At 32.3% G+C, this 25,830-nt stretch overlaps 1 protein-coding gene across 3 annotated transcripts in view; it reads right to left on the bottom strand.

Moving 5' to 3' along the window:
- The window catches only part of OLA1 (Obg like ATPase 1), a 149,680-nt gene that overhangs the window by 66,474 nt on the left and 57,376 nt on the right, over positions 1-25,830 (bottom strand). Inside the window, exon 1 of one of the 3 annotated variants that reach the window (XM_011357374.2) lies at positions 4,870-4,875. The exons of the other annotated variants lie outside the window; for them this stretch is intronic. The gene's annotated coding sequence lies outside the window, so the exon portion shown is untranslated. Of the gene's footprint in view, positions 1-4,869; positions 4,876-25,830 lie in introns of those variants that run through there. 3 annotated transcript variants of the gene reach the window in all.

Below are 25,830 nucleotides of genomic sequence, written 5' to 3'. Positions count from 1 at the left end.
CAGAATCAATTAAAAACATAACTTTTGTCAAAAAAAAAAAAATACTACCTACAGTTCAGTAATTTCTTCTGTATTATTCTAGTTCTTTTTCTTTTTTCAAACTCAAAATAAAACTTAGTATTCTACTTAAAATGGCAGATACTAATGATCAGATTTATATAAAATTGTTTCTCATTCTTAACACTGATCAAATGCTAATGAAAATAATTCCTGGGCAGTGAGCTATCGAGCGATTTTTTAATCATTTTATCAGTTTTATCTTGCTTAAACTTTTTACAATGAACATGTATCGTTTATATAAAAAAGCCATTTTTTTAAGTCATTCTCTTTAAAACACAATAAACAAGTTTAACTTACAAAAAAACTGGTGCAAATTTTAGTTAAAATTTTGGTTTTGCTAAACCAAAGGAGACACAAGGAGAAAATCACTACTACCATGAAATTTACTTCATATCTATATTTTTCTCTCTCTCCCTCCTCTCATTTTATATACATATAATACATATATATGTATTATATAAAATGAATGACTGAAAATAATACTAATTATAGTAAACCCTCATTATTAAATTGTTTGTTATGGGAGATAATTAACCATAAGTTAACCTCAGACCAAATTCCATCATAAAAAATTTTAACCAAGCAATCCTGCAATGTTTCCTTTGACAACAAAGCACCTCTTTCAAAACTTCTTAACTTCTCTCACACTTTCAACACTTTCAGAACCTCTTCTCTCCTGCTACCCAGCAGATGACCATTCTCACTTTACAGGAAAAATGCGTGTCATCTCTAGAACACCAAACCCCCCATTTTGTTTTTACCCAATCTTTTCTTCTTTCCAGAAGTAAAATGGAAAACATTACCTTCTATTATTTATGGCCACTCTCTACCAGCTCTGCTCTGGATCTTAGCCTCTCCCAAGGAAGTTTGTTCCACGAGCTTCTTTGTATTTCCCGAGACCTCAATCTATTATGCCTCTCTTTCTCACTTTCTCCTCATATCATTTGTATAATCTCCATTTCCACTAATACTTTCACATCAACATTTAAGTAAGTGGGTTTAAGATTCCACATTAAATGAATCATGTCAGTCACCCTTAGACATTAATTCCCATTCCAGTTATGGCTTTCTTTCCTCCAGTTCAGAGTCAAATTTCTTGAAAGAGCTGTCTGTACTTGTTCCCCCCACTTCTTTACTTCCCATTTAAAACCTACCCACTGCAGTTTGGAATATGCCTCCACCATGCTATCGAAAATTGACCTCAAAAAGGACAACAATGATTTGCCTTCATGAAGCTGAATCAAATGGCCATTCTTCAGGAATCCTGAATGACCTCTCAGTAGGATCTAACTTGAGAGCACTGACATAGTCTCTTTCATTGCTTCTTTCTAACCACATTCTCCTGATTTTCTTTTATTTTCTCTGGCCATTTCTTCTCAAGCCATTCCTTGTCTTGCTCTAACTACCCCATAAGTGTTGATATCTTAGATTTTTTTCTCTTATCCCTTTATTACACTCATTAACAGAATTTCTAGCCCAGAACTCCCCTGAGTGGTTCCAGTACACTTTGAGATAATAGCAGATAAAATGAACCAAAAAATGTCCTTTTAGTTATTATATAAATCATTTCTATTATAAAACCCATTCACTAAGTGAATAAATGCAAAATGTCAATGCTTATGCTAAAGCTGTGACTTTTAAAATTTGTGTACTTCCTTTACTAGAAAGCCATTCGGAATACAGACATAATATTTGACTTGGTGAGACACATTTGACTGTCTATATGTATTGAAGATTCTGCATGTTGGTATGATGTAGCAGAAATGAGTTTGCTATTTTAAACTATTATAAGTGGACTGAGATTGATCAATTTACTCACTTACAGCCTATCTTATCCCATAAAGATTTGAGTAAAAAGGATAAATCTATACTCTATTTAAGATACTAAATCTAACTGCAAAGGGCTTCAGTAATAAAAATATACTTTGGATTCACTGATTTGTGATATCACTACTTAAATTCAGGCTATCTTCAATTTTCAAAAGCAAAGCATCCTTAGCTAGAAGTAGGAACAGTTTTAAAACACTTTTTTAATTTAAATATACAGGCTACAGAGCAGCACTTCATAAACCACCTATCATGGAAACATTGATATTCTAAATAGCATGCCTAGAACTTTTTCTTTTTTAAATAAGAGGATATGTGGTCAAGATGGACCTATTTAACATGTTTTTTCCCCCATATCTGCTACCCCTATACAATGCAGAGATAAGGAATTCTCTGGTATATAAACCAGTGCATAAATTGTCAACCTCTCAACACATATGCAAACCATAATATGCCTTGTTAAATATAAGTTCTCCCTTAAAGAAAGCTTTCTTATATATCTAACAATATGATGAGTCTTGTGAGAATTAAAAACAAAAATCAAAATAATAGGACCTTGGTCTCAATGACTGCACAATCTTGTTGGGAAAACTAATCTAATCAAAAAGGAGACCAATACTCACTAGCAAGAACTTTAAATATAAGTTTAACAATAACTAATCGCCTAGGTTTTTAAATACAGAAAAATTAGTAAAGGTAAAGAAGATGAAAAAAGGCATGACAAGTAACAGGGAAAAGCATCAGAGAAAAAATAAAGGTTGAAATAAATAAGGTTTACTGAAGAGCTAACCACTGAGAAACTGCATTGAAGCATAGTAGAAGATAAAAATTTATTAAACCAGGTAGGGGGTGAGGCATAAGGAAGTTCAAATAGCAAGGTAAGTCTGGAACTCATCTGCTAGTCAATAGGAAGTTGGCATTGATTTTATGTTAGTAATGAATGGAAAGCAGTATTTTAGAAAGACTAACCAGAAGTAGGGAACCAGCTAAAAGAAAATTGCTGTACTCTAAATATGGTGATGAGAAAGTACACAAGAGTACTGATAGGAGATATAAAGAAGGGATGAACAGTGAGACTCAACTAAAGAAAAAAATATTAACTAGTAAAAGTAATTAGAGAGAGAGATGATGATGACAAGGTTTCAAGAAAAAAAAGATCCTTAGGGGGTGGCTCCATAGTGTAGTGGTTAGCACGTCTGCTTTACACTCAGAAGGTCCTGGGTTCGCACCCCAGGTGCCAGGCCCCAGGTGCACTCCGAGTGTATAGGAAGAGATGCCCTGCCTTCAGAGATCCAATTCTTAAGAACAAATGGCAACATCCATAGGTCAGGGGTGGAAGTGTGGTAGGTGGGAAATTAAAGAGAGGGAAAAATAAATAAAATGATTTGCAAAAAAAAATAAAAAATCTCTATTTGCATTCAAAGCCCAAATCAAGGATGGATCCAAAAAGTATTCTATAACCAAAGCATAGATTCTAAAAATAATAATAATAATTACTTTTAATATTTAAAATATTATTACAAATATACTGAATCTTAAATCATAGCACCACAACATTCTGTATGCTATATTATTTCACATTCTTCTCAGCTTGTCCTGTGTGGTAAATAATTAATGTTTTGAACATCTATATTCTAGTGAGAGTCCCATCAAAATCACTAAAATGTTGGAGGCTACATTCCTAAAACAGTAGAGATAAATTCTTAAATATAATGTTAGAAAACAAGGATATCCTGCTCAAAAATATCTTTATATTTTCAAATTTCTAATCCATTCTTCAAAGCAAACTCCTATCCTGTGTCAGAACGATTCCCAACTTCCTTTTAATTCTATAGCTCATTAATATTTAAAGAGGAGAGAGCTAAACTTGGATTAGCAATTCCCTTAACATGTATAACTTTATTCATAAACACTGGAAAATGCCAGTTCCTATTTACTTTCCATAAATGACAAGACAGAAATTCTTTGTTGTATGAGAGGAAGAGTAGTTTAAAGAAGGAGTTAAACTGTTTATTGCACACTCCAAATACTCTGATTTAAATAGAAGTATAGTTTAAGCCCAGGTTACAGATGCACTTTACAATTCTAGTCTTAATCTAAAGCCCCTTCTCATCTTGACAATAAAAGTGATTTGAGCAAAAGCACAATCTAATTCATAGCTAGACCTCAGCTGGTGTAATATTTTTTTATCTTTACATTAAACGTGCAGTTTCAACTACTTTCCTCAAGCTAGAAAGTAGGAGAAGGGCATCTCAATTTATTATATTTACTTCAAAAATTGCCTTCTTAAAGATATAAGGGAACATGGCGAATTTTGGAACACAGAACTAATAAATCATTCCGCTAACAAAATTCTGCTAAAAAGGATGTAGGTTTAAGTCTCTAAGCTTTCAGAGTTTGAAGCAAATGAAAATGGTTGTATCAATCAAATTTTAATTACTTTAAGTGGATATATTTATATACCTCTGGAAAAATAAAATATTTTGTAAACATGTAAAAATGGAAATAATTGGTATAGTAATACAAACTGTTAATTACTTGATGCAATAGTAGACTTGGTGGGTTATACTTATTTACAATAACGAATCAATTAAAAGTAGCCTTTAAAGTCTTTAACCTTCATTTTCCAGGAAAAAACCTATTATTTGAGATACAGCAAAAGCCCTAAAATAATTAAGTCTATGCCACAGGCTAATTGTTTAATGCTGGAATAGAAAGCAGAACTATGGGTAACCTGAAGAATCTGCTTTTGCTTTGCTTCTCTTCTAGAGCTCTCCCTTCCTTCTCTCTCATATACAAAAAGGCTCCAAAACTAAGCCCTGGCCAAGAGGAAGAAAATTACCATCCCTCAGACATATTCGAAAATTGATCAAGGTTTTTCAAAGTTTAGTAAAATAAAATGCACATGTGCCTGACTTTGAGGGACCAATCTAAAAGAAATTATAAATGATTCAAGCAGGACATGTACACAAAGTAGTTAACTTATATGAAAGCAAGCAAGCAATGTCTTAAGAACAAAAAAAAAAAAAAAAAAAAAAAAAAATCATTCCTAATCTTGAGAGAAACAGATATTTAGTATAAGAGAGAATAATAAAGTGAGCTGGTCAGGTTCTGAGAAAACTTGAAAATTTGTTTATTATTTCCTCCTAATTTTAAGACTTCAAGTAAATTAAAAATAATATGCTTTCAAGCAGTGACTCAAAAACAAAACATTAAGTAGGAAGAATGAGATGAACAAAGAAAAAAGATATAGGCATAAAGACATAAACATATTAAAATTGGACCTTATATTAGTGTAGTAGCAATAACTTTTTGGTTATTACTGATACCACCTAATGGATTAGAAGCAATACATTACAATATCATACAATATAATTCTTTTAAATATACAGAATACCAAAAAATTCTGCCTAACAATTACAGGTGCTGTATTTATATTGTAGGTAACTAGACATCCACACCATTAGGGAATCCTAAAGTCACTTAAAAGTTATGAATGATAACCCAGAGTCAACACCTGTACTTAGTTATATTCAGTTGCTCACGTTTTACATTTTTAGTTGCTGCAACGTATCAACTCTTTCTAAAGAAGTAGGCAGAAAATAAGTATTTTAATGAGAACGAGCATTAACCTCTCAACAAGATTTTCACATTATTCTATATAATAAATACTTTAAATGCATAAAAGGCAAATTTAATAGATAATATCTTGAATTAATACTTATTAAGATTCTCTTCAATTTTTAACGTTGAGCTAGCTGCGTTTGCTGTATTTAACCTTCCCAATGACCATCTCACTAACTTCCTAATTTCTAAAACATTGCTTAGCCTTCTACCAGTAGAAAAAGCCCTCTGTAAACTGGCCTTGTCTCACCCTCACTCTCCACAAATCCTCAGCTCAAGTCAAACTCTGGTACTCACTAAACACTGAAAGTTCTTCAAATTCAACTGTCACTATATTTTTGCCTACTCTCTTCTCTAGGCTTCAAAGATGTATATTCTTACAAATCACATCCATCCCTAAAATACATAGTTTAATATCCCATCATCTACAAGACAATTCTGGAGGAATTTAGGTCTAAGAAATCTCTACCACCCCTGAGTAACCTAAGAGGAGTTGTAGAGACTTACTTGGAATAAAGTACGGTAAAATCGATGGTTTAATATATTACCCTAAATATAGCTCCTGGGGAAAATCTATTTTTATATCTTTTTAAGGAGTAATGTTGTAAGGGGAAAAATGCAAAGAGAAATGAATAAGACTAGCATTTATCTTTACTACCAGTACTGTAAGCAATGAATATTGAAGTCATGTGAACTCTCTGCCATTTAAGAAACAAACTAAACAGCAAATTAGAGCTTTATTTTTTTCTAATGTTGGTATTCAATAGTAGCCCACCTTTCAAAACGACCCACTCTCAATGCTTCCATTTTACATTTTCAATGCTGTTACTCATCCTTCTGCATGGAATAGTCTTCTTCCCTAATTCTGCCTATCAAAAAAAGTTACAGATCTTTCATGGCCTTAATTAGATGTCACTGAAATATCTCTACAATGATGCCTTCTCTAACCCATACCCTCTATCTGAACTGTTAAGCATAACCTGTCCATTTTATTCATATGACTTGTAGCATGTATATCTAATATTAGAATACATTATTCTATCTTTTAGTTACCTAAGCTCAGAGATTCTGTCTTAAATGCCTTTCTATTTCACTCTAGTGCTTGATGAGAGCTGATACAAAATTAGGTATAAGATGAAGAATAAAAGAATCAATGTATAAATGAATGCCTCAAGCACTCATTAGCATTGAATGAAAAAATGTTAGAGGGAAACTACAGATTCCAGATGAAGCCAGACATGCAGCACAACAGCAAAGGATCAGTTTCACAGCACACAACAAGGTATTTCAAAGAAACCAGTGCTCCGCATGTCAAATCACAATAACAGGCATGAGAAGTTTCTTGTGTTTCATCTCTTCTCCCTGAATTGCTTGACTATTAGTGACGAATATTTATACTTATTTTCTGAGAACTTTCTGAATGTTGCACTGGATTATGTATTATGGTACAATTTTAAAAATTATAAATCAAATTAAGAAAAGGGAAAATAGACCTACATACTATAACTAAGACCAATAAATGCAGTCATACAAGAAAAAGAGAGAGAAGGAATTGATCAGCATGAATGAGAACAAAGGAGGGATGGCTTGAATTCAGACAAGGCCTTTATGAGACAGGTATTAGCAAAGGGAAGTCAAGAGAACACTCCAGGCAGGATGGAAGTATTAGTACAACAAGTGATTAAGAGCACAGACTTTGAAATCAGACTATCTGGGTTCTAACTTGGACTGTTTGATTCATTAGTTGTGTGATTATTGAATTTCTTTGTGGCTTAGTTTCCTTGTCTGTAAAATACAGACAATAATACCTACTTCATAAGATTACTGTGAATATTAAAAGTGATAATATATGTAAAGATCCTAAGGTGGTGCCTGGCACATAGTAAGTAAGCACTCAAAATATGTTAGTTATACTTATAAATGAAAACCTAAGACAAAGTATATACTAGGGTCTCTCTACCTTGGCACTACTAACATTTTGGGCCAGATAATTCTTTGTTGTGGGGGGCTGATCTGTGCATTGTGGGATGTTTAACAGCACCCCAGCCTGTACAAACTAGATGCTAGTAACACACACACGTGCACATGCATACAGGCACACACCCCAGCTGTGAAGGTCAAAAACATCTGTAGACTTTGCTAAGCCACAGTTGAGAACCAACCACTGGTGTACACTACAAGACAAAGATAGCAACCAAATGCTATTACCACAGGTTCAAATGTGCAGATGTGAGTTAATGAGAAGGTTCTAACGCTGAACTGAGAAGCAGAAATTTAATCTTTTAGATTATAAAATTCCTATGTAGATTTTCAGAGACAAACTCTTGTGATCTTGCTCTTGCTCATTTATTCATCTACATTTCTTTAAATTATGCTCACACTCTCTTTAAATGATTCTATCCGTTATGTACAAGATCTAACAGCTTGGAGAGAAACTGATGGTCACAAACAAATCAATTGACTGTTGGGTACTAGTTATAGAAATAACAAAAAAAAAAGTCAAATCTAAAAAATAATTAAAGGAAATCTTTACAAAGATTTCTTTGTCTAGTGTGTGGAAAGAATATCAAACTGAAAAAGAAATGAAATGTCATATAATTGGAAGTGTATAATAGTTAAACATACATATTTTAAGAGACATAGTCAACAAATATTTACTGAATGTTTATCACAGAGCTGTGCTAGGAGCTGGAAGGAGAATTTCAGAGATGAGAAAAAGCTGCATAAGATTAGTTTCTGCCTTCAAAAATGTTTACAGTCTAATAGGGGAAACAAATCAGCACATAATACAAGAAAGTAAGTCCAAGATAAAGGGGAGGAGGGAGAGGGTCAGTATTCAGTACAAGATGATGGAAGAAGACAGCTTCAAGCTTTCAAACTGGAACATTGGTGTTATATAGATGCCACTTAAAATTTAGATTAAGATTCACGTACAGGTTTGATGGAAGTATATTCTTTAATCCCATATTTAAGTGCATTGATGCTGTGATAAAAGATAATATTGTCTCTGCTAGAGTCTGAAACTGGTATTTAAATGCTTGAAAAATGTAAACATGTGACAGGTATTAATCAGTCAAGTAAATGGCTGGCTATTAATATTTTAAATAACTATTTTATAGCTTTATCCATAATATTAATGGATTATGACTTTTTTACCTAGTTTTTCTAAGATATGGGGAGAATAGAAGAAATGGTATTAGAATAGGAAAATGATGGTTTGACTAAATCCACATTACGTAATAGAGATTACATTCTTGAGTCCAAATGAAAAGTACTGTGCAGGTCGATGTCCCAAAATCAGATAACATACCTCACAAAATAATTCACTCTTAAATCCAATAATCCACAGATCTAAAGAGAGAGCAGAAACATGGAAGTAAGGGTAAGGCCTAGAGAGATTAAGGATAGGCAAGTAATCATGCCTTTGGGAAAATATTGTGTAAGGTAGGTCACTGTATTCCCAGTAGTCTTCCAACCCAACCTACTCTATTCAGCTTAACAAATAGGTGCCAACTACCTGAAAGATTCCTAGAATTCTACTGCTGTCCTAAAGTCCTCAAGAACTAGTCATCACCATCAATAGTTAAGACAGAGCAAACAATCACCACCAGGTGGTGCCAAATCAAAGCCAGTCCCAGAATGGATTTGTCTAGGCCTGTACCTTGCCACACCCTTCATCCCTTTGCAGGTAGCTGTGCAGGTTCACCCCCGTCATTTCATTCAGCCAGTAACAGAATTACCTCATATTTTGGACCCATGTAGCATATTATAGCAGAGGAGGGGAGGTTACTGTAATATATTCTGGGGGGGGCAGGGGGTGGGCAGATTGACAGTTTGGGCTTATTTAAAAAGACTAGTGACAGAATAAGTTAAAACAATTTTTTTTTTCTTTATGCCATACTTCATTAATGTAAACAGAGATAAAGTTTTAAAAATAATCAGGAAATTATAAATAAGAATGCAATGAAGAAAAAGTTCTGACTAATTAAGACTTTAAATAGTTAAATATGAACACAACTAATGCTTTATTGTGTTAGGCTTTCCCACATGATACACTAATGAACCATGATCTACAACAAGAGTGAAAAGATATAGTATTAATGATCCCCCCAAAGAAAATTAGAAAATCCTAGATCTCTTTTGTCTTTAGAGCATAAAACATGGGGGACTACAGTAATAAAGTAAGACAAATCTCCACACTACTTCCCCAATGCCAAAAAAAAGGGGAGTTCTCTAAATTCCCTTATGAATCACCTCAAATTTTTCAGTAAAAGACTTCATGGCAAATTTACTCCCCTCCATCTTCATGCCATCCACACCACCACCAGATTTTAGCACTGCTTATATGTTATACCTGTCAAGATCTGATGACTGTATGTTATGTATTCATCCGAACAGAACCACTACACTTAGTTACAGGCTATCATCAACCAATTCATTCTCTTGCTAAAATCAAGTCATCCAATTACTCCTTGACTAATCAAGGCTGTTTTGGCTTTTTCTTTTTTCAAAAGGTACTCAACAGCATAAACAGTTCACTTACAAGAAATGGAAAGGGGCTAATCAGCAGAATTATTGTTTTGCTGCTACAATTTGCAGTATTTAAATTTAGTTGCTGATTGGACTGAAAGTTTTATGATATAGCATATGAAACTAGTTTAATACAACTGTGAAGCTGTATAGCTTATTGTCTTGGCATGGTTATATTGGTCTACTTTGTAGGATAGACAATTAACTACTTTCTTTAAAATAAAGATATGTTAAAAATAAGTTTTAGTACACTTTCTCACATACATTGGTTTTATAAGCAAAGGCAACAAGCTATTAATTCCTGAGGATTGGTTTTAAAGTCAGCAACTGTGTGCATACATACTCATGTGTTTGTTACATTTGTATAAAAACTACAATTGCTTGGATTTGTAATCTACATTTATTCTGACTTCTAAGCAACAATAAAGAGACATTATTTAATTATTTGATTATTATTTAAGAATACAGGATTATCTAAAATGAGCATATTTTAAATAACTACATGTTACCCCTCATATAATTAATAAAACAGTGAGCACTACTAAAATGGGGAGTAATTCAATTACAAGAATAATTCTGTGTGCACACAAACTGTAACATAAAATTATTATCCATCAATATTGTTGCTCCTTCTACATATAATTTCTGAGCAAATTTTAACAGAATGACTAAAGACAAATCTAAACACTAAACTAAAATCTTAAATTTTATTTATTCACTAAAAAATAAGAAAGGATTTATGTCAAAACCTTGACTGAAAATTTTGAAGAGATGAGATCCAGTCTTTAAACTTGTTAAATATGGAACCATATTAACAAAAAGGACGAATTTTATTTTGCAGGATGACGTGCTTTTATAGTAAAATGAAAAGTCTGGCTTTTTAAAACCTTAAAACAACTAAATTCTTTATACATTAAAATATGCTGTGCACTAACCATCATCAAGAACTTACATATAGAAAGGGGAACAACACTAACATAAATAAAATTAGAACAACTTCTGACTCTTTTATATATGTGCACATACTTTACATAAGTAACACTCTATAGGCATATATTTTACATGCTAAGACCTAAGTAGAAATAAAATTCTATACAGAATTGTAAGATTATACTTCTATCAAATGTCTAAGAAGACCATTTGACAAATATATAAAGATTTCAGAGAAGTCTTAATTTCACAAATGCATTGACAAGGTACATAAATGCTAGTACATTTCAAACCAACTATGCTTAATTTCCAAACAAATGCTACCATTTAAATATATTTTTTTAAAGATTCAATCTGGTTATCTATGCTGAAATTTAAGAAAGCAAGTAAAAACAAAAATACATTAACAGAGAAAAAATATTCTTTAAAGATGAATATTTCTCAGAGTAGGCACACCTGCCGATATATTAAAATAAGTAAAATCAACTACAAAAGTGATAAATCAAATGCCATGGTAGACTTGACTTCTCTAGACAGCATTTTCAGCCGTCTTTTGTGGCTTTGTTTGGCGCCATAGTCCTTTAAGTTTTGTCTTCATAAAGCCCTAACTAGTTGTAATCATTTGCAGCCTAATTGTGGACATTTATCTGCTTTTCTTATGCATAGAACATAGCTATTAAAGCTGAATGGTGATGGTGTGAAGTATAGGTTAAATTGGGTGAAATTAAAGCAAATTACTCCGGGATGTGGAAATCTGAAAATAGAAACCACCAATGATTTGCAACCCTCTTGATGATCAGCTTCACAGAACCCTAAACGACAAGAAAACTTACATATTTTAAAGTTAACTAGGTTTTTTAAAAATAATATGTATAAATGTATTTTTAACTACATGCACTTCTTAGTAATGGTGTAAAGATTATTTGTTTAATTCAGCTGCAATGTTAAAAAGAGCTCTCGGGTTTCTATTTTAAATAGTATGGTTCATTTCTTAAATAAGATTTCCTTTCCATTATATACTTTCTTACCTAGCAGAATTCATCCAACTGTATCAAATGCAACAGTATATATATCACATATTATTTTGTTAGCTAAGTTTTAACCCTGAAAAGAATATTAATAATACTGGAGATGATATAATACTAAAGTTATAGTAATAAAACAAATTTAAAATGTAAACATAAATGTGTTATATCTATAAGCTTATTTTTTCATGTCATATGTAAATCTGCATGGGTGACAAGTATACAGAAAAAATATAGAGGCCTAACAATAAATGTAAAACATAAAAATACAAGAATTTTATTTTCATTTATCTAAAATCTTACTGCTTGATCCACAGATTTCGATAAAGACAATAAAAACATTTCCATTTGCACCTTGCTTATTTTCTTAGGCAAGCAAATAATGTAGTATAAGAAATTTGCTAGACCACAATATAGGCCAGCTTACTCTACAGTTGGAAAACATTTCTAGCAATTAAACTGACATCCTTTTACTGACTGCAATGTAGAAAGCATATTTCAGCATCTGAGGAAAGATGAAATTACATATGGCTTACACCTTCAAGGAGCTTATAGTCTAGTTAGAGAAATAAGACAAGCATATGTAACTTATTGTGGCTACATGAAATAGTACCTACAAAAGAGTGTTCCTGGTCTCAAAGACAGGAAAGAAAGAGCAAAGGGGGTAAGAGAATAGGATCAAAGATATGGACCTTTGAGGATAAAACTTAGCTAGAGGTACAGCAAAGACAAGGGTGAAATGCATATGGTACATTCAGAGTACAAAGAGCAAACCCACCGGAGGAAAATTTAGAACTGAAAAGAGAGCACTGAAAAACATGCTAATGCTTAACAACGAAAAGCCTTGAGCACTAGGGAGAAAATGGAATTCCCAAGGAAGGCATGAATGTTTTACTAGAGTCAGTAACATAATCAAAAGCAATGACTCACAAGCAGTGACACATCTAATTTCTCAATGGCTATATCATCAGTAAAAATGAGATGCCAAGGTGTGCTCCTCTGGAATATTAACAATATCCCTAGACCTTAGGTGTTCCCTTTTCTTGCCTCATACTAGGCTATTAAGGTACTGCTTCTTACTTAATAACTGAATGATTATATACTCATTAGCTTTGGGTTTTAGAGTTAGCACAGTACAAAACATAATATTCAGCTACTGGTAGATTTTTATTTGTGTATATGTTAAAAGCATAGCAATAATATGTACTTCTAAATAATACTGTAAAGTTAACAAAACTAGGAAATTTAACAAAATGCACACAATTATTTTCTGTTCTGTGAAAAATAGACATCATTTTTCCTCCATGGTATGAGACCCAAATGCTTGTACATAGTCCCTGTGGGACACAGGAATGGTTGAAAACCACTACTTCTGAAGGAAGAAACCAGAAGAAGGAGAGATTAGAACAGTGATTTTTCCCAGGTTACAGAGGGTTCCCAGCCGTCTTCCTTAATTCTGGATCACTAGCATACTACTTAGAATTCTGCATTTTAAACAAAATGTGTCTAACGCTGGTGGTCTCAGGGTCATACCGATCAGCAGAAAAAGAGAGCTCTCCAGCAAGAATGTATTATTAGGGTCAGTTATAATGCCTAAGAGCCTGGACTAAGAAGTGGTAGCAAAAATAGAATGAGTAGGAAAAGCACTTCCAGAAAAGACCAACAGAAGTTGATGACAGATTACAGGAATAACATAAAGTAAATCATTATTATTTCTAAACAAAAGTATGACTGCCTACTTAGAAAGCCGATCAAATATTTAAATCTAGATACCAGAAGACTTTTGACCAGAAAAAAAAAAAAGAAAAATTTTCATTTGGTGAACAGAACTCCTTTATTTAACCAAATAAACAAAGAATGTTTAAAAATAAACAGAACAGGCGGGTGGCTCCATAGTGTAGTGTTTAGCATGTCTGCTTTACTTGCAGAAGGTCCTGGGTTCGTGCCCCGGGTGCAAGCTGTGAGCGTGTGGGAGGAGACCACCACCTTCAGAGATCCAGTTCTTAAAAAGAAAAAGGGAAACAGCAACATCCATAGGTTAGGGGTAGAAGAGGGGCAGGGATTAAAGAGGGAAAAAAATATATTAAAAAAATAAAATAATAAAAATAAATAGAATAAAATAAAACTTTTAAAACACAGCATTTAATAAAGTTTTGCATTTATTTTTCATGTAGACATGCTTAAAATTTGCACTAATCAATACAAGCACTATGAGGAAGCTCTAAATACCATTCTGCTTTATATTTGGTAATCCCACGACGTAATCGATCAGTTTTATTTTCATGAACAATAAACTTGATCACATATTTAATGAAGAGGAAACATTTTTATCACAACTCTAGTAATGAAATTTCATCAGAATTATACTGCTTTAACTCACAATACTAGGATGTTTTAAACCAGTATTATGAGGTATTACCATGATAAGACGATACCTCTCAGGCAAGAATCAAAACAAATTTGTTTCTAAAAACTTTTAAACTTAAAATTTCACGGGCATTTTCTCTCCTTTCCAAATTGACAGAATTGCAAATAATAATGTTCAAGTTTGACATTGAAATGTACATTTGTTGTAAACTCCCCAACTTCAACCCCACTCCCATTACTTCTTAGGGGTTTAACTAGTTTCAGGTTAGATAATTCCATCTGCCCACAATGACTGGTCAAGGATTAAGAACGTGACCTAAGCAGGTCCAAGTGGAGTAAATATCAAAACTTTTTACTGGAAGACAGAGTCTAGGGAAGGGGCAACAGGCACCATGTCCAGCTGCGAAGGTGGCAACAAGAAGTCCCTGAAGCAGCCTGAGAAGCAGGCCAAGGAAGATAAGGCATTCAAGCAGAGGCAAAAAGAGGAGCAGAAGAAACTCAAAAAGCTTAAAGTGAAAGCTGTGGGGAAGGGTCCCCAGGCCACAAGTGGAATTAAGAAATTTGGCAAAAAATGAGCTGTTCCTTGTGTTTGGGGCAATGGTGATCCTTAATTTCATTACCGTTTTAACATCTGGATTCCTTACCATAACATCCATTGCCACCTATAGCTAGGATGAAGTGTTGTCTTGGAGCCTGTTGTACATTTAAGAATAAGCTTTTGTAAACAAAAACAAAAAAACAAAAACATCATCAATCATCTTCCATCCTCCTCCTCCTCCTCATCATCATCTTCTTCCTGTGGCTTATCTCTAGTTCTTAGTCATTTCAACTTTAGCTATGAAATTAGAGTAAACTCAACCCAAAATCCTGTCAAAATGTGTTCTTCAGTCTTTGTTCTGTCCCAAATTCTGTACCACCTAGAATTAAACCAACTCATTTGAAATAGGGGAAAAAAATAAAACATCTTTTTATTGGAAGGTTGGGCTGGTCACTTTTCTCTGATGGATGTGAACTAGATACTATATGGCCAGTGAGATGCTACAAGCCATCTTAGGACCATGAGAATAACCAGCCTTAGGATTAAGCTGGTCAGAGCAAAGAGCAGAGATAAAAATAAAAATTAAGTCCTTAGGAAAAGTTCTGAATCAGTGGATCAAGTATCACCTAAAACTATAATTTTATCTGCTCAACAGTATATGCTGATAGATTTTTAAGCCATTTCAAAATGGAGTTCTACTGTAACTATTATCACATATATAAAAATTAATGCACCCAATTGGTATAAGGTATCATGGAAAGGGTATGTTCAAGCCAACAGTACTGGCTTCAAAAATTATGAGTTCTGCCATTAACTTGCCTATGGTCATGGAGCTAACAACAATCTTTCTGACTAATACTTTCTTCACCTCCAAACAGGATAGTATCTACTGGAAAAAAATTGTGTAGCAAAATCTGATATAAAAAAGGTACAGAACAAGCTATCCCCTTTTCTGAAGACTCCATGCCAGAAAATTCTTGCTCCCCTTCATCTAACCAAAATCTATCCAGCTCAAGTTTTATTTCTTCCTGAAATATAAACGATTCGTTTAAACAATGTTTAAGCCCTTATTGATCATATGTAAGAGTATCACCTATAAAAGAAATTAGGTTAGCCTGTCAAATAATTTCAGTAACAGAGGAAAAAAATGTACTTTATAAGATACTGAGAATGTCCTCTTTTTATTGTTTAGCAAATTATCACTCAAAGCTTAATACTTATCAGAAGATAATATCTGTTTTTTTATGTACCTGATGAACATTTTACTTTTTGACCTAACTTTGGGAATTTAATTCACAAACTAAAAATAAGCCAATGTAACTTTCAAGTAGAACCTAAATTTGCCTCCTGTGGAGCAGAAATAAAAAACAAAGCCTCTGAGAAGCAGTTTCCGAGGCAGACTGAAGACAGCTATCACTTTATCAGTTAGGATCTGGCAGACACAACAGAGGACTAGGAAGCTCTAACAGAAACCGAATTGTGCAAGTGGTAGTTTCAGTTCATACACCTGTGAAACTCAATCTGAATATGAAGTAGGAAATCTCAAGGAAAAAAAAAAAAAAAGGAGGTGATAGTTTACTTGAATAGGGTTCTGGTCCCCAAGAGGAAAACTGGTTTCATTACCACCACTGCAGATTGCAACAGTGGTCCACTATCATTTTTTGCTAAGTATCTCCATTTAACTTTAAATATCTGTAAAATTCTGTCCTGTAATAATACAGCCAACTACAAAATTTGTTAGTGATAATCATTAGTATTATTTTTAAAATAAGAGAGCATAAAGATGTGGTAAAATATACTTGTTTTTGTACTGTTGATTTATCTACTTACTGCTTCAATTTATGGCCCCATATTACCCTAAGAGATATTATTAACTCAAATTTCTTTAAAGAAAAAATATTTTAAAGTTCTCTTCCCTTTTTCTATTGTGAATATTTAGTTAAGAATTCACTTAATATGTCTTCTTTTACAATACTGTCCTAAATAATTTTTATGCAAGATAAATTCACAATAACAACTGTCAACAATTGTGTTTTAAAGAATCTTGATTTAATTTTTAAAAAGAAAACACTCAGAACTGAATACAGTATGTATCCTATGCTCAACAAAAATACTTCCCCATCAGTAAATAGTTACAATTTATTCACTAATACACTGACTGAATCTTTTATATCTTCTTCAATTTACTCCCAAAAGCTGAGATAGCACTACCGTACAAGTAAAATCAGAATCTTTAGAAAAGTAATCCTTATAATTTCAATTATTCTTTCAAAAAAATTTTTATTGTATAATAATTAAGATATGATGCTAATATAGTAATACCAGGATAAAATTCTATATAATAATCAATTCAAGATTATGATTATATTTTGGTAATAAGTTGAATTTCACTATTAATTTAAATACTTCTTTTTAAGGTTCAAAACCCACTGCCTTAATATGCATAGTATCACTACAGGAAGTAAAGTAGTAGTGAACAAATCCAATAAGAAACTGTATTCCAGTTTTGGTGTGTCATTGAGTTATTAGGTAGCATATAAAGATTCCACTCAATGGCTTCCCTTTTCAATGATGGCATAGTAAGATCCCACCTGAAAACTACCATTCCCCACTCTAATGGGGAAACGCACTATGGAACAAAAACCATACTAAAAGCAGCTACCTAAAGGCACTAGAGAACACAGACAGACAGAATGGTTGAGAATACATGCTTAAAGGAGAGTTTTATGAAGGGAGTTCCTCTTTTCAAGACTTTCAACCTGGGACCAAGTGTAGCTCGCACAGTACAAGAAACGAATAAACTGTCTGAACTGGGGAACCAGAAAACCAAAGCCAGGCAACCTATAGCAATGAAAGAGTGCAAAGGAACAGAAAGAGCAAGGAAACATAGAGGGAATCACCAAATTCAATACACACAACTCTTTGATGCCAGAACCACGCAAAGGCAGACTCAAAGCAGAATAAAGACAAAATATCTGGAGTGACACTGGAGCTGCCAACTAAGAAATGGAGTTTGCAGTTCAAGTCCAATTGCCTACTAATACAAAACAAACAACACATATCAGAGAAAAATAAAGGAATCCAGAATCACAACATTCCTAATATCCAGGATATAATCCAAAGTTATCTGAGGGAAATCAAACATATTAAGAGAAAACAATTGAGAGTGAACTTGAGGTAACCCTGATGTTGGAAGTAGCTGAGAAAAAATTGTGTCTATTAAAACTATCTTCAATAAATAAAACAAATTAAGCACACAATGAACAAAAAAGCTAAGCATTCCAAGAAATAGAAATGGTTAAAAAAAAAAAAAAAAGGAAAGAGAAGAAAATTTAGAATAAACACAATACCTTTTTAAAAAAAAAAATTTGTATGCACATAAAAGCCAAATGAGATGAGCGAGGAAAGAATAAGTTAACTTTTAGATAAACCGACACAAACTACTTAGTCTGAACAACACACAAAAATAAGACTGAACAAAAATGAACACTCCCGGGGACCTATCAAACAATATCAAATGGTCCAATCTGCATGTAATTGGAATCCTAGGAAGAGAAGAGAAAGAGTTGAGGCAAAAAAAATTTGAGGAATTAATGGAAAAAAGTATACCCTAATGATTGAAAGACAGAAATTTACAGACTGAAGAAGCTCAACGAACACCAAGGAGAATAAATTTAAAGTCCATGCAGAGATACACTCAAAGGCAGACACAACTGCAGAGGTAAGTTACAAATGTCAAAAGTAAAAAGCAAGTCTTGAAAGCAGCAAAAGAATTTGTTTCAATTAATGCCTTACTTCTCATTGGAAACTAAGAAAGCCAGAAGAGAATGCAACATTTTCAAAGTACAGAAAGAAAAACCAAAAACCTATCAACCAAGAATTTTATACCCAGCAAAAAAATTCTTAAAGAATGAAGCTGAAATAAAGACATTTTCAGATGAAAGAAAACTAAGTAATCATTGTCAACAGCCCTACACTATAAATAATGCTAAAGAAAATTCTTTAAGTTTAAGGGAAATGATAATAGATAGACCCTCTGATTCTCAGAAAGGAATAAAGAACATCAGAAATGGCAAATATCTGAGTAAATGCAAATGACTATTTCTGTTGGTTTAATCTTCTTGATTTCTTAATACAAATATATATTTAAAGAAAAAGCTGTGGGATGTACTAAATGTCACTGATATGTACACTTTAAAATGGTTAATTTTCTGTTACGTGAATTTTATATCAATTTAAAAATTTTTAAGGTTTATATATGTAGAGTATTACATACAACTTAGTATAAAGGAATGGAAGGGAATATAGGCTTACACACTTACAAGGCTATTATATTTTACATGAAGTGATATAATATAAAGTATATAAACTATAAGAAACGAAGACATCTATCTATACACTACCTGTGAAAAGTTAGATATTTACTGTAAACATCAAAGCAACCACTAAAGAAAAAAGTGAAGAAGTCAAGCTAGAAACTAAAATAAGTATAAAAATAAATTCCTAAGAAATCTTCAAATAATAAAAAAAATGAAGAGAAAGAAACCGAGGAACAAAACACAGAGGCAACAAACAGAACATAAATATGATGACACAAATCTATATCTATCAATAAGTATATAAACTATGTACTTTAAAAGGTGCTGGCTATCAACATTTGATAATAAAATTGGACACAACTATATGCTTTATACAGAGATGTACTTTTTAGAGACATTGATAGGTTGAGAGTAAATGAATGGAAAACAATAAGCATAAGATAATTATAGTGGCTATATTAATAGCAGGTAAAGTTGATCTCAAAATAAAAAGTATTGCCAGAAACAGAAAAATATTTTATAATGAGAAAAAACTAATTCATCAGGAAGGCATTATATTCATATATGTGTATGTGCCTTATAATAGAGCTCCAAAATCTAGAAAGCCAAATTAGACAGGTTTAAGGACAAAAAGACAATTCCACAATCAAGAGTTGGAATTTTGACACCCTTCTCTTAACCAAATTCTTAGAACTAGACCAAAAAAAAAAAAGTGTCAGGAAAGACATAGAAGATATAAAAAATGCTATTTTCATCTTGACTTATGCGATATTTACAGAACACTACACCTAATAATAACAAATACACATTCTTTTCAAGAGTAGATAGTGCATTGGGCTCAGACTATATATTGAGTCAAAAACCAAATCTCAATAAATTTAAAAAGACTAAAGGGATTAAATTAGAAATCAATAACAATAACAATACTAGGTAAACTCCAGTTAGAAATAGTCATACTTCTTAAGAATTAATGGGTCAAAGAGAAATCACAAGAAAAATTAAAAAATATTTTTAAATAATAAAAATACAATATTTCAAAATGTGTGGGATACAGCGAAAGCAGTACTTAGAGAAAAATTTGTAATGTTAAAAGACTGCATTAGAAAAGCAGCTCTAAAATCAATGATCTGAGTTTTCACCTTAAGATATGGGGTAGGGGGAGCAACTTAAAACCAAATAGGTAGAAAGAAGGAAACAATAAAGATATGAACAGAAACTGGTGAGACAGGAGTGAATAAATAGAGAAAAAATGATAAAACCAATGATCCTCTGAAAAGAATGATAAAGCTGACAAATCTCTAGATAGGCTGATCAAAAAAAGATAAAAGACAAACATTACATTTCATTCTAATATCAGGAATGAAAGAGAAGATATCATTACAGATCCTACGTCTATATATATAACAACTATATACCAATAAATTTAACAGCCTGTATGAAATAATCAAAATGCTAAAAAGACACAAATTACCAAAACTGAACCAAGAAGAAACAGAAAATATGAATAGCTCTGTATCAATTAAAGAAACTGTATTTGTAAATAAAAATCTTCCCACAAAGAGAACTCCAGACTCGGCTAACTTTAGTGGTAAATTCTATTAAACATTTAGGGAAGAAGTAACACCAATCCTCCACAAACTCTCAAAAAATTGAGGAGGAATAACTTTCCAACTTGATTTACAAGGCTAATATTACCCTCATATCCAAATGAGACAAAAAACAAGAAAACCACAGAACTGACAATCATTCATTAACAGAGATGCAAAAATCCTTTTAAAAATATTAGCAAATCAAAGCAAACATAATGTAAAAAAGAATTATTCATCAAAACAAAGTGAGTTTATCTCAGGCATATGAGTTGCTATCATACAAAAATCAGTCTATGTAATTCACTACATTAATACCATAAAGAAGAAAAACCATATGATCATTTCAATAAATAAAATGAAATGCATTTGATAAAATTCAATACCCATTCGGGATAAAAGTCCTCAGCCAACTAGAAAAGAACTTCTTCAATCTGATTAAGATCATATACAAATAACCTACAATATCATTTATAATAGCAGAAAAATATTAAATACTTCAGGATAAATTTAACAAAATATGTACAAGACCTGTATACTAATAATCTGCAAAATATGGTTGAGATAAGACCTATATAAATTGAGAGATTTACCACATACATGGATTGGCAGTCTCCATTGGTAATTTCAATATAAAATAAAAAATCAATATGATCCCAGTAAGTCGTTTTTTTTTTTTTTCAATTTGTAGAAACTGACATGTCGATTCTAAAATTTATACAGAAAACCTAGAAAGGCCAAAACAATCCTGAAAAAGAACAAAATTGGAAGACCTATACTGATTTCAAGACTTACTGTAGCTACAGTAATCGAGACAGTGTAGTACTGGCAGACTAGCCAAACAGACCAAAGGAACAGAATAGAGTCCATTAATAGACCCACACTTGCCCCCCAATGTGGTAAATTGACTTGATAAGGTACCAAGTTAATTCAATGAGAGAAAAGATATTCTTTTCAACAAATGATTCTGGAAAACTAGATACCTGTATAGAAGAAAATTAACTTTAAATCCTTACCTCATGCCACATGCAAAATTAACTAGAAAAGACCTAAAGGTAAGAGCTAATGTTATTAAACTTTAATAGAAGATCTTTGTGAAACTAATTGGGTAAAAACTTCTTTAAAAGGGCATAAAAACACTGAACTATTGGGGAAAATGATAAAATGAACATTGTAATGAAAAACTTCTGCTCTTTGAAAACTACAAATCATAAAGAAAAGGCAAGCCACAGTCCAGGGGAAAATTTCACTTAACATATATTTGATACAGAACTTATATCCAGAATATATAAAGTATTCTTTCAGCTCAAAATAAGGCAAATAGTCCAATTAAATACAGACAAACAACGTGAACATATACTTCACCGAAGATATATAGATGGCAAATAAGCACTTGAAAAGATGTTCATCACTAATCATCTGGAAGACGGAAATTTTACTCACAATGAGAAACTCCCTAGAATGTCTAAAGTTTAAATGACTGAAAATTTCAAGTGTTGGAGAGAATGCGGAGTACCTAGAATTCACATATTGCTAGTGAGAAATCAAAATATTAGAGCCACTTTGGAAAACAGTATATGGCGGTATCTTATAAAGCTAAACACACTCTTACCATACGCTTCAGCAATCCCACTTCTAGGTATTTATCCAAAAGAAATAGAAACATATGTCCATACAAAGACTTGTACACAAATATTCATAAGTAAAATTGGAAACTTAAAATTTAAATGTCTATCAAATAATGAATGGATAAGCAAATTGTGATATATCCATACTGTAAAAGGCTACACGCCAATAAGGGACAAAATATTAATATACACAATATGGATAAATCTCAAAAACATTATGCTAGGTAACAAAAGTTGAACACAAAAGACCACATACCATATGATACTAAACGAAATTCTTAAAAAGTCAAAGCTATAAAATGACAGAAGGCAGGTGATGCTAGAGGATCAGTTTAGAAGAAGGGACTGACTGCAAAAGAATATGAAGAAACATTATAAGATGATTAAAACATTGTATTTATTGATTGCAATAGCAAATATATAACTAAACAATAAAGAAAACTGTACACTAACAATGGGTGACTTTACTGCATGTAAATTATAGCTCAATAATGTTTGGGAGAAATTCCAAATCTAGAAAAACTATATGTAAAATTATCTTTGATAAGGTTTCATGCATGATTATTGAAGCTCAACATTAGGCTGTTAGGAATTAACTAAGAATGAATTTCATTTATTTTGCAAACTTGATATGGGAGAACAGCAGTTTAAAATGATTTGCCATCAATTCAGTTCAAATTTCAAAGATTATTCTGTTCTCAGGTTTCTAGGGGAAAAAAGTAAAAGGTGGTAAAAAATTTAAGTTAGTAAAAACAATAGAAGAAAAATTATTTCAAAAAGCAATTTAAAATATCACAAATAATGAGAAATTAAAATTTGAGGAGAACAATGTGGTAGAAAGGAATTAATTATATTCTACTCCAAATGATTCAGAGACTTTCCTAAACTCATTCCCTATGATTTGGAAGCTTTTCTAAACTTCTCATGTGACCCTGTGGCTATGCAAAGAAGATCTTGACATAGTACTTAGGACATTAACATTTCACCAAGGTAAGGCCCTGGACCTAGAGAGAGAAAGAGCTTCTTATCATAAAAGGGGGTGGGGGGTAGATACACTAAAACGAAGAAAACATGCATGTTTTAGCTAAAACTTTATTTTCAAAAGGAAACATTTTGTTTTAGATGTCAAACTCATCAACGCAAAATTTTGTTTTCAAAAGATTTACTCAAAGAAGCAGTTTATGTCTGTGCTATTTAGTTCACTGTATTTTTTACAAGCACCAGGCTGAGCAAACCATGATTGAGAGAAGCCATCTTATGCACGTTGCTGTTGTCCCACATCATTCAGAACAAACCTTTTTAGATCGTTAACTACCACAGGAGTGCTGATTACACAGGCACCAGCAATTTCCTAACCAATGACCACCTGAACAATGATGTGTTCAGCTTCTCAGACCCTGCAGCCTTTCAAAGGTGAATCATTTCACAGTTTGGAACTAGATCTCCATAGCAACTTCCCTTTGAGGGTTTTAGAATCACCATCCAGTAATTCTATGATCATCAAGCTCAACCATTCCCAATGGTTCTTTTCACAGCAGATGGAAAAGGAAGCCTTGAAATTTTACAGTCTATTTCAAGCAATTCATCTGGCAGCCTATTAGAATTCAAAATATTTCGACCTTCAATCACAAAGCATGTTATCTGAAGCTGTGGTGATCTCAAGTCAAGACAAGCAGACGTTTTAGTCTAATCATCCATGATGAGAAGAGACTGACAAAAACTCTTAATTCAACCACCATCAAAATGCTTATTTTAACTGCATGAAAGTCTTTCAACAGGCAATGAAAACACACCATGTACCATTTTATCACAACCTTCTGTTCAAGGAAAATATGAATTCTGAATATTGACATGGATCTCTGAGCTTCTTAGACTGCTTGGAACAAATATGTTCCTTAAAAGTCAGCATAAATCCAATTTAAGTGTACTATTATTCTCTGCCTGTAAGACCCAGAAACCATAGGTAAGGGCAACAGACTTCTGATAAAATCAGTCAGTTTAATAAAATCAAGTGCATTTGGATCACTTAAATTTTACAACCATGACATGCTTTATCAGAAAATATCAATTCTTCAGGAAATTAATGCCAATTAAGAGGGAAAGGCAGAGCTTAAAGAATATTAATTTACAAAAAGTCACTTTCTCCCAATTCGACTAATTCTCTAATGGTTTCAAAATATACAAATCCTCTTTAAAATACTGGATTCAATCACATAAAAAAGCTGTACATTTCAAATTGCTAATAAATGCAGTTAAGAAGTTTTTATTCAAAACATTTTATACTTGAAAATTCAACTATATGCAATAATTTCATTAAATAATTTTCAGAATTATACATATAAACTAAATATAGGTATTTACTTCAGTATTTATTACAGATGCTTAGTGGCATATTACTAATCAAATCAAAACACAGTTCCCAATGAAGAGCTAAACTAAACTTTAAGAATAAAAACACTGGTAAAACAGGACAACTACAATCTATGAATCAAATATCAATTCAAAGCAGATGATAACTTTTTAAAATACTAGAACATAAGTATTAACTATATTTGTATAACTTCAAATATAAAAACAGAATATGGAAATATACATGGTTTCCTAAACAACGACCTAGTGTCTTCATCTAATGACTGCTGAAGTAAACCAATTTTAATTTATAAATCCACCTCCTTCCACAAAGGGACACTATAAACAAATACCAGTTACAAAGCCGCAGTGCTTTGGAAAAACCAAGAACCAAGAAATTTTTCATGAACAAGAAAAATTTTAATATTTACTCTACTTCCTTAAGACAAAATTACAGAGATATAGATATATACACACTTAATATGCTCAAACTGTTATTACTTTCTGCTTAATTTGTGCCAGCTAATTTAAATTGTCTTTAAGAGCCTACGAGATAAGTATATTTCAAGTCAAATACATATATATTTTATTTTCTGCCTAATACCTTAAACTTAAGTTTCATGCTTATATCTAATCACAAAAGAGGAAGATGCCAAAGTTAGTTTATGTTGCAGAATCAGTCCCCCAAACTGGTATAAACCAAGTAAACTTCTGAAAACTTTTTAAAGAAAAAATAAGCAATTTAACAATTATTTCAATGACAGCAACAATGAACTTTCCTTCTAAAGAATATCCCCTTATTTTCAAAATTTCCACTTCCACCAGAAACAAGGAAGAGTAGAGTAAGGAAGATGCCATAACACTATGCTTTATTTGCCTTATTTTGGTTTGGTTTAGTTTACGATCTGAGTTATATAACTTAAATTTAAACCAAAGATAATGCTTAAAATAAAATAAGTAGAAAATTATATATACATCTGTTTATGTAGTTTCTATTTTAAACTGTAAGTAGCCTTAAAAGAGACAAGCCCAAAATGGAGTCACTTG

Source organism: Pteropus vampyrus, unplaced genomic scaffold (assembly GCF_000151845.1).
Source record: "Pteropus vampyrus isolate Shadow unplaced genomic scaffold, Pvam_2.0 Scaffold2, whole genome shotgun sequence".
Taxonomy (NCBI): domain Eukaryota; kingdom Metazoa; phylum Chordata; class Mammalia; order Chiroptera; family Pteropodidae; genus Pteropus; species Pteropus vampyrus.
The sequence above is the reverse complement of the archived record's forward strand: the minus strand, read 5'-3'. Positions and strand labels throughout refer to the sequence as shown.